At 39.8% G+C, this 11,327-nt stretch overlaps 1 pseudogene; it reads right to left on the bottom strand.

Moving 5' to 3' along the window:
* Positions 1-261: 261 nt before the first annotated feature.
* The window catches only part of LOC144663207 (uncharacterized), a 19,685-nt pseudogene continuing 8,619 nt past the window's right edge, over positions 262-11,327 (bottom strand).

Here is an 11,327-nt window from a genome sequence, read left to right as displayed (position 1 = left end):
TACGTCATTTTGTGAGCATAATTTCGGAAATCAGAAGCATAATTTGGGAATTCTGGCATAATTTTTGCATAATTTGGCAAAATTTTGAGCACTGCTAGTAGCATAATATGCCACTTTTAGAAGCACAATCTATAAAAGCCTACTTTCTCTGCGTACACATCCTCCATCTGTAACTCTTGGTTCCCCTGCTTTCTTCGTGTGGCCGCTAGTCTCGAAAAAAAAAAACCCTGTACTTGACTTTTCGTGAGCCAGTTTTACCTGTCAAATATCCGCAAACCATCCGCAACCCATCTGCTCATCGCAATGTGCTACCGGTGCACTGCTACTTCCCTCGTTGTTGTCAACAATAAGGAATTTCTCGGCCCAGTCTCTTCTGAGTTTGTCATACACCGTTTCGGACCCTCCGCGCATTTGGCGGTGCTCGCCAACATCAAGATGATTCTCAAGCTCACTAACTTTTTTGAAGACCATTTGACACCCAGGCTCAGGGCAAGAGAAAAGACCGCTGGTTTCCTCGCCATCAATTGATGTGGCGTTATGGATTCGTGCTTCCTTGACTGGAAAAAAGTCGACATCTATAACAAGATCTGTAGGACCCTGAGGCTTGACGATGATGTCTTGGTAGGGAATGAGCCTCCCTTGCCCTACATTATAAGCTCTCCAGATCCTAATGCCATTTGATTCAAATTGAAAGTTATGATACCTGCTGAAATGATCTGTCATTTTTACTTCAAGTGTCTTTTGAGACTCATTCACAGAGCAAACACTGGCAGTTGTGCCTCGGACAGGACGTTCGGAAAGCGCTGTACGCATGTCCTTTGCAGAAAGAACATCGTGTCCCTCGTTGCAATAGCGTCGGATAGCTGACTTCATTGGGCAAAGGATCCTATCACAGACATCTTTCCCGTATTGTGGCTCGGAAAAGTCGTACCGTGTGACGGTGATACCAACTCGGTTCCCAGCATCTCTTACGGCCGCAACGAGAAAGTTGTTGTAGTAACAGCCTGCTTCGTCACTTCTAAAGTTCACCTGAGTTATGTGAGGATGTTCCTTCTTTAAGGCCTCCAGTGTGTTCTCGATGATCGAACAGACTGCATACCAATTCTGCTGGCAGGAATCAAGGATGTGAGCATATGATTACCAGTGCTGACATTCATGGTTATGACGGTGGATATATGCCAGCTGAGCCCTCGTTTTCCGAACCATTCGGACTGCTTCTCACGATATTTCAGTTGAAGAAATTTCATGGCCCAGTCCATTATAACAATGGCGGACGTCGTGTCGGCTGTTTTCAGTAAATCTTGCTTCGCCTCTTCCTGGTTTATTGAGCGGACAATGTGCGCTTTCCATAGAAAGATATCTGACTTTGCGCGGTCAAAGTCGTACAGTAAATCTTCTCGTTGTTCTGAATTATTAAACTGGCGTCCAGGATGGACCTTCGATCTCAAGTCGTAGTTCCTAAAGTACTTTCTTTAGCCCTTGGCAGTCATCGCAAGTGGATAAGTGCTGATGTGAACAGGACTTTTGAAATTCGGGTTCTACCGGATCACTAAGTGCAAAATTCCTGCAGTGGTCGGGTTCGAGTCCTGGCCGGGTTCAATATGTCGTGACTGGGGGTAACCCTGCGATGGGAATACTCCTAGTCGCTTTATGCTACGGAAACGTGATGGGCCCCTAGGCTCGTATACATGCTTTACATTTTTATATACTTAAACTTGCAAAATTCTGCCCATTAATATACCTAAACCATACAAATGGGCAGAACCTCCACGTATAGTAATCCCCCCCTCCCCCACAATCGCCTTCAACCAACCCTGACCCCTGTGTTCGCAGCAAACTTGAAAGAGTAATTTATTTAGTCACGGTTAAAAACATCAGGTGTTGCAAGCTATGTCACTAAGAATAAATTATTTAAGTCGCATTCAAATTACTTTATAATAACATTTTATCCTGTGTTTGAGCCGGTCTCAGGTAAGCTAACAGAACGCGTCCAGAGAACAGTTGTCACCATGCAACAGTAGTAATGACCTAGCATTTCATATTTACGGAAGTGAAATCTGTTTCAGCCTAGGGCTTAACAATGTAAACAATTTTTAGCGATTAAGAACAATCTTTAACGATAAAACTTACGGGAACCAACGGGTGCAGCTTCTCCAAAGAGGTTTTTAATTTCCCTGGCCAGCTTGAAATTTATAACATGAGTCCCTGTTACCGCCGATTTCTTTCCATGATGTCTTGGATACTGGCAGGTCTTCGGAGCTTGCCAGTACTTTCCTAAGGTAAAACGATGGGCTGGACAAACCATCATATTCTTAATCTGTTCTTCAGTGAGTTCTAAAAGACCTGCTCTTGCCAGTATTAGATCCCTTTCACATGAATTTTCTCTTGACAGGTGGTGATTTGCTAGATGCAAACTGATATCGCCGTCACAATCATTAAGGGCTATACAATCTGTATGTCCACGACTACTTTCGCACTTACCACCTAAAATTGCCGAGAAGGAACAAAATCCTGCCATTTCACAGAACGAAACAACACGAAACGCAAAGAGCAAAACTATTCCTGCCGTAATGTAAGCACGCACGACATCAATTGTCACAAATTTGCATAAGTTAAATTTAGCACAAGGGCAGTTCAAAAAAAAAAAAAGTGAAGAAAATAAATATTAAAGGCAAAGTCTGTAGCCTATTCACAAAATTGAAAAACAAATGATATAAAGTAAAACAAGAAATAGTTTTAGCAGCAAGCATTTGTCACACGGGTTGAAATTAACCTACTAAAAATAACTTTCATTGACATTCCCGCGTGCATCAAAGCCGACTGAAACAGTCATTTTCTGAGAAATTCGCTTTGGCCTATTTTCATTTGTGTTGCATTTTCTCTGGGCGTACACTTTAATAATACAATGATAATAATTTCTAGCTGTTAAATGTGTTTAATATGTTAAACTATTAAGGGTTTCTTTCGTAGTTCTTTCCCTATTTATGATTACCGAATCACGGAAACCGCTTTTCGAAGCTTTTTGCACAGTTAAAGACGGAACTAAAGACAACTCATACCGGAGCCGCTCATGATTTAACCTTGTTAATTCTTATTTTTGGGGCGATATTTGATAAATTTAGGATTGTCCATGCCTTTTTCCGAGCAGAAAGCTGGTTTCAAAAATATTTGCTCCCTCGGACAACTGTTTTATGTGGGAAAGATAGGAAACACAATAGTAAGAAATTGCGTGACGCGCGTTACGACCGTTAAAAATAGGCTTTGTTGATAGAACTCCTAAAATTCAAAAAGCTTAGTGCCCAAAAATTTTTTTCTTGTTTCTAGTACACCAACCCTAGTACTAATCGTGGATAGTGTCCAGGGCTCTAGATCGCGTTAAACTTTTGAGAAAAACCTCTCTAACCAACAGTATGTTTGCGTGATTTTTGCGATGGCTCTTTATGGGGTGTTTAAAAAAAATCATAATTAATTTTTGTTAAGTCCGATTTCAAATATTTTAACATGAACTAATAGACAAGACATAAAATAAAATGATAAACAAGTTTCATTTTATTTGAGTTAAAGAGTAATTTTTCAGCACGTTGATCGCGACGCCTAAATTTGACTCGAAACAGGATGATTTTTTCGGTTTTTGACCGTTCTCAGCAATCATCGTCAAAAATATTGACAAATAACACTACAAGCCAAAATATTGCTATTTTTGTTTATCATATGGATCAATTGTCTTGCACAGAAAATTTGAAGGAATTCTGTTCTGGGCCGAAAATCGAGTGGTCGGTTATTACACGGACGCTCACTTAAAATGGATCGAGAATGTTCGAAGCCAAACAGGATTTTAGCATTGCGTGCAAGTTTGAAGGATTAATTTATCTAGATCATAACAATCAATTCTGGCGCTCGCTTCCTGTTTACTGTGTAATGAAAGAAACTCATCACACCGTTGAAACTTTCAGCGCAACAAATAAATATTGTGTCATTAATTTTTATAGTTTCGAAGAAACTTGTACAGCTATGGACGAAGAGGAAGTGTGGCAGTGTTGCGTCGAGCGAGATGTTTATCTAGTCATTGCGTTACGCGTTTGCCGAAAGGTTGCATATAAATTATACAGCAAGTGATCGCAATTCAGACGTCTGTTGTTTCTTTTCGGCCAAAAAAAAAACAAACAAAGAAAATTCCCATTCCTCTCAAAAGACTGAGATATTCGATACAGTTTAAGTTTAATTCAAAGTTTTGATTCAAAATGCAGATTAGAAGAACAATTCGATTTTATGTAATCAGTGTTATTGTATTACACTGTTTTGCAATAATATTATTCGGAGCAGTTCGAAAGAGGAGTTTTGCTATTTTGTTATGAATGAAGCCGTTTAAACTTTTTTCATCCGCGCGGCCGTGCGACATCATCCGTGTGAAGAAAATTTACATCCGTGTAGCCGTTCGACTTCATCCGTGTGAAGAAAATTTACATCCGTGCAGCCGTTCGACTTCATCCGTGTGAAGAAAATTTACATCCGTGTAGCCGTTGGACTTCATCCGTGCGAAAAAAAATTACATCCGTGTAGCCGTTCAACTTCATCCGTGTAACAAAAATTTACATCCATGTAGCCGTTCTCGGTATCCGTGTAGAACGGCTCATCGAGCCGTTTCTCGTCCGTTCGCTTGCCGCGCGTTTCTCCGAACACACGGATTCCGCAAGGAACGTTTTCTCGTGAGAGGTCACATTTATAATAACTGAAAGAGCAACCCTGTTTAAATAAAGGCACTCTTCTTCTAACAGTGACGAAAGGCGAAAGTGACCACTCTTCCAAAGTAACGAGGATTGTTACTTTTGTAACTTAAAGGGACTGAAGAGGGTTCCCGCTCTGGGCTCAAACCATTCACTATATCAAAGGGACTGTGTCACCGTGGTCACGGATTTTAGCCAAATCTAGGTATGGGAAATGCCACCCTGAAATTCGGTGAAATATAACAAAAAACCTCTTAAAACAGTGAAGGAACATAGTTTTCTGACCCAGCTAGAACCTAGAAAACGGTTCCATGCGATTAAAATGACACATTGTCTCCCCTGAATGTTGTCTCTTACAAAAGAGAACAAATAAGCGGTAACGGAAGTCAAAATAAGAGCAGCAAGCATGTGCTTCCGCCATGTTTTTCTTCCAAACTCGTACCATGGCGATATTTAAATAGGACATTTGCAGCCAGAAATAGCGACAGAAACACGAATAAAGAAATCTGAAATCAAATGCATGTTGGAGAAGGACAGACTGCTGTTGTTGTACATGAAACTGTACAGCTGGATGAAGCTGACCGCTGCTATCAACGCAATCAAATCTCCAAGAAACATTTGAATGCTCATGTCGGCCACAAAGCGCATGCTTCTTGGGGTACGAAATTTATCAACGCTCAAGATTGCCTCGGCGTCCGTGTCTAATTTAATCTTCTCGTAAAAAAGTACCACAGATAAACTCGCATAACAATGGTTAACCTTAGCTTTCTAGAAAGTCTACGGCGCCGTGTGCGAAGCTCAGAAGAATGAACAGTTTAAGACTTGTGAGCTCTGCTTGCATGGCACGGAAAGCTATAGCTAACGGGCCGTAAAACTAATAACACGTGCGCGACGCCTGGATGAACGAAAAAGATTCTTTGCGCTGCCAAACACACGATGACCTCTGGAATAGCCGTTAAAAGAGGCAGTCCGCCAGCAATGACAGCTCTGTTTAATTCGTTCTGACGGCCATAAAAAGAAATGATGCCATAAACCACTGGCATAAACGAGACCAAAGGCGATTGGAATCCAAAAGACTAATTGGGCTGCGAGGATCGCAGAAACCTTGATAATTTTCTTGACCTTTCTGGATCTTTCAGTTTCGGTGTTGTTAGCAATTTCTCTTCCGACAAGTACAGAATTCATAAGTACTATGATTAGAAATAGAGCATTCAAAGGATGCGACCTCCAGGACTTATTGTATATTCCGTAAGGTAAAGGCTGTGGCAAGTGTCCAAAAACGCAGTCAGTAGATTGAGAATCAACAGATTGAGTTTCTTTACTAAAATCCAGCCAAACATTGTGATTATGAGAAGAAATGGCCACATTTCGATCACATATGCCTCAGTGGTATCACCAGTCACAATAATGGCTTGAATCTTATGGGGAATCGTGTCTCAATGGCCATTCGTCTTCTCCTCGTAGCAGAGTCAACCGAATTGAAATCCAGAACCAACATTAAAATAGCAAGCGAACCGAGAGCTAAACCTCCAAGAATTTGAGTACAGAAGACATCTTTCACGTCTTTCCAAAGCAACATCCACCATTTTTGGCCGTCGGGATCTTTTCCAGCCCATTTTACTGTCGTCTCCCGGAAGTGGATCGTACTAGCTCCAGAAAGATCGTATCATTGTTGTCGATCTTCTTAAAGTCCTCCAATGGATCATGTCGTTGTATCAACGGATTAGCTTTCCTGCACCGGTCTAAAGCGGCTCTCTTATTGGCTGAATAGTGAGAACAATAGAAAAAAATATTTTTTAAAAAAAGACCACGCATCTTTTGTGGTGATTCCTTTCTCTAGTAGCGGTCCTCTAAATTTCCTAGTTTTACATCCCATATCCAACGAATCTTTCCAGCTTACCGTCAGTATCCCCAATAGCCAGGGACTACATCAGGGTTGTTTCTTACCTAATAGCTTTATATGGATAACAAAATTAGAGAAATCGATTTTTTACTTCTGCCGCTAAATCAAATTTTTTCTCGCTTTTCCTGACAGTCGCTCTTAACATTCGAAGATAAAGCCAAGATCTGTCAACAGAGTGGACCGTTGAATGAAAATACAAACTGCTGATTTACTTCAACGAGAAAGATCGAGTAACAGGTAACGCTCAGAGTATTGAACTCCTGTACGGGCACATGAAGGAAAAGCCGAAAAAAGGAAATGGAGATGGATAAATGATTCATTTGGTCGATTTCAATAGCCCAAATTGAGATGTGCACGAAAAATAAAAGACGTTGCTTCAGATTGTATGAAGACACCCTGAGGAAGCTACGACAGGCGCGAATGGTGCGCGAATGGTCCAACGCCAGAACATAAAGCAAACGATCAAATCATAGTGGATCTGTTCCAGAAAACATCATATTTGATAGTAAATATGACAAATGTTCAATCTATCTTAGGAACATATTTTTCCTTCAAATGCAGCGCAAATTTGAAATTTAAATTCAAAAGACAAATTTTGAGACACATTTATCTAACTAGAACCTAATATGAACTTTTGTTTCTTTTAATCGTGCCCAAATGAAAAAGCACAGATAGTGTTCACATAAAAAAGTACTTCGGAGAAGATCACATGATATGAAATATCGCATTTCCTCGAAAAAAGACGGGGAAAATCATTTTATTTTTCTACCAAGAGAGGGCGATTTTCTGCCGGGGGGGGGGGGGGGGGGGCGATTAATTAATCGAGGTAACGATTATAAACAATTATTGTGCGCAAAACTTGTTCGAAGCTGCTAGAACCGCAAAGAGTTGCCAAACGCCAAAAGTTCCTCAAAAATTGCCGAGCACAATCGGGACAGACCTAGCGCCCCTGGAGTTGGTGCCCCCGGAAAAAATCTGAAAGCGGATTTGGTCCTTGCGTGATTTGGTCCCCCAGCAAAACATGAGTGAAAACTGAGTAATCAAACTTTTCTTTCGTACACTTGAGGTCGTCAACGAATAAAAGCAAGACCATTTTTAAGTAAAAGGAATATAGTTTGGATGCAAATATAGATGAATTATATAAGGTACGTCCCAGTATACACCAAAGCTTATATTAAAGTACGCGCATCGGAATTGTGTTTTGCCCAAGATCCTGTCGCAACGTTTTCCAACGTTTCTTTTTTTACCTGAGCCGAAAGTGCAAACCAAAAATAACAATTGCGCTTTTATTTGTTGGTTGTGTACTTGAAATAAAACAACTTCAATTAATAATTTCATAGGTGTGCTGAGAGAATTTTACAAAAGCTAAAAAATTTATACAAGAAAATAAGATTACAATTGGACTCAAATTACACTGTTTTCTTTGTGTTAACTTCGAATTCTTTCTTAAGCATATTAATTAAGAGTTGCCGGCTATAAAACAGCAGTGCCGATAGAGCGAAGAGACCAAGATTTTAAGAGGACGCATATATAGCGCTATCCACTATCTAAAGCACCACTGCAAAGTGGATATAATATAATTTTAAAACTCAGAGATTCTTTCTGCAAGCCGCTTTGATACACGACGTTAACAACATTAATGAATAGATTAAAATGGCGGTAAATTCCTGGCGGAGTGTTGTTAAAAAACACGAAAATGCATGCTTGTTATAATGAATGCTTCTTCAACATCTTGCGAATTTTTCTCGTGCGTTGCTATGGGCACGGTCACTAGATTGGAGCAGACATGCTCGCTTATGCTAATTTTTTTCACAAGTTTGTTCTTCTGTTCGGTTGGTAACTTGTTGCCTGAAGTAGTTTGTACCGCAAGTATGATTCGAATGAGTTGCGCAAAATACACCAGTAGCCGAAAACGTACATTAGTCTGGCGTCCATCTTGGTGACAAAGAAATGGCAAATGAATGTTTGGAATAGGACTGACAGCTTCGGAAGGCAGCAGTCTGAAACAGGTATAACGAAAATTGAAGAGGTTTTGAAATTAATCACTTCGGCCACTTTAGCTTTTAATTAATTCGGTCTCCATTTCACAGATTTGAGAGTCCTTTCAAAGGAAGGAACACAAGAGAGAAAACTAGCCGGCCACTGAAACTATGGAACAAAACCACAGGCAGAAAGGTAAGCCCATGACATTTTAGAGCTAGTTTGTTTTTCAGCTTCTCTGAATATCCGATGAAGTGTATTCGTTCATGAAACAACAAGGAAAACACCCATCAGCTAAAATTCTTTTGCAACAGTGAATTGCTAGCCAGCTTAATAAAATTTTGTGGTACAAATAAATAGATTTTGTGTCACGATTTTAGCGAAATTTAAATATAACCGCTTAAAACAGTGAAGGAACATTTCAATAACACGGCAAATACAATAAAAGGTTCGAATGGCCAAAATTGACGAAGATGGAAACGGATTGCGATATGGATTTTTGAAATATTGTTGGGCTGAACAGTTTTCAAAATTATTCTCGTTTGCTTTTAACTTTAAGAGACACATTTGGTTGCAACGAAGATATGGTTTTGTCATTAAGATCCATAGAAGCAATTTCTTTGCAAACATAATATGAGTTTAATAGGGCGGACATCAAGAATTTATAAACTGACAGCCCTTAATCAGATAGTAAATTGGGTTCTTCCTCGCGTACGCATCAAAATTCAATCTTCATCGAGTCGTCAAAGTTTAAAAACTTATGAATCTGGCAATTGTTTAATTATCACAGATCTAGCAACAGTTACTTTGCGGAAAGGAAAGGAGGCCTAATATAAGTCACATTTTTAAAACAGTTTTTCATATGCAAGAGAATTTGTTTATTATAGCCGTTTTAATTTGCGAAGGGGTTATTTTTAGCTTCTTTTTGCTGTTTGGTTTCGTTAAAAAGTTGTATTTTTCAGGTATTCATTTATTTCTTCCATTTCAAAAAATCAAGTACAGTATGGGACCCAGTTCTCGGCCGGGTCCAGTTCTCGGCCACTTTGTGTTTAACGCGCTTTTTCACGCTCCAGTTGAATTAAAAGAAAAAGTTGTTTCCTTCAAACGATAGACTGATTCATATGCTTTAAGTATCTTGAGTTTGATCGTTTAACTCGATATAGAAAGCTCACACATCGAGTTTATGCGGAGGTACTTGTAGGTGAATTTGTTTTCCCAAAAAATTTGTTTGTTTACGGCTCCTTAAAATTTATGGATGTAATTAAATTCGCATGTTATCCGAAAGCCCCCACCAAACGAGCTAATTTTTGGCATGTGCAACGTAGAATAATTCAGCTTTCTGCTTTAGTTAACTTTTCGTTGAACCGTTGTATTTTTTGGTCTTAATTTACTTAATTTACTTACTTTTTTCTTGCAACGTTTGCGTATTTGCCAGTTCTCGGCCACCCTGTTCGCTATCACAGCTTAGCGCTTTTGTTTTTAATATAATTTCATCTGTTGCAGCAAGAATAAAAGAAATAAATGCTTTAAAAATAAAGTTAAACTAAATTTCTAAGTTTTGAGCCGACTTTTGTCTTGTCTATTTATATTTCTACAACACCTTTCTCTTTCAAGACCTTTTCACTGCAAAATAAACCATCTAAATGCATTGGTCACACAACGTAATTCTGCGGTTTTGCCAGAACCTGCACAAAGGCAAGCAACTAGGCGCGTTAAAAACCTTCTTTTTTAAAGAAAAACAAAGCCTCATAAAATAATTTGGGATCGACATAACATAAATAAATTTACAGGGTGATTTTATGACCGTGAAAATTAATTGAGCCTTTTTATACAGAAAATTACGCACAAGCTTTTTGGTGGCCGAGAACTGGACCCGGTTGGCCGAGAACTGGGCCCCATACTGTACAGTATGAGAGTTAAAACCTTATGCCACATGCCTTGCCGGATAAATTCATGCTTAGACATGCAAATATTGTTTTGTTCCAAATGTTGAATAAAATAAACCCAAACCACGTGAATGACAATAAAAGGGAGTCCATTTCACGCCAAAATAAAAAGTACACTGAGGCCATCCCGTTGTATTTCTCCGTTTAGCGTCGTCCGACGACTCAAGTCCGAGTTTCGCACCAGTCAAGAGGTTTGGAGAATTGAACCGTCATTTCTTTTTTGATCCACTGATGCATAAACAAATTCCGTCTGGGCTTACAAATACAGTCGAAGCTCTCTTAACGGACACTCTCGTAAGCGGACAGCTCTACTTACGGCCACCTTGTTAGAAACACCGTTTTTACTCCCATACAAACTCTGTATTTTTACATTCTCGTAAGCGGACATTCCCGTAAGCGGCCGCGGACACTTTCCGAGATTACGACGTAGACTTTTACTTTGTTTTTAAGCTCCCGTGAGCGGACACCGCAAAGAAAATCATATAAAAAACCTCTGTTTCTTGTATTAATCAATCAACTTCACATCGCCGTTCGTCACAATTTACAGTGCCATATTCCAGTGTTTGTTTTGTCGTCATCCACGTCCGGTTACATTTCGAAACACCACTAACATGCATATTACCATTATGTTAGCTGGGCAAGCTCCCGTAAGCGGCCATCTATCCCCTACACCTCTAGTGGCCGCTTACAAGAACCATTCTCGTAAGCGGCCAGCTCCAGTTGCGGACACTTTTTTCGCGTCCCGAGGGTGTCCGCTTATGAGAGCTTCGACTG

This window comes from Oculina patagonica, chromosome 8 (genome assembly GCF_052425735.1).
Source record: "Oculina patagonica isolate OP01 chromosome 8, crgOcupat, whole genome shotgun sequence".
Classification (NCBI taxonomy): Eukaryota; Metazoa; Cnidaria; class Anthozoa; order Scleractinia; family Oculinidae; genus Oculina; species Oculina patagonica.
Note: the sequence above shows the minus strand (reverse complement) of the source record. Positions and strands in the feature narration are given on the sequence as shown.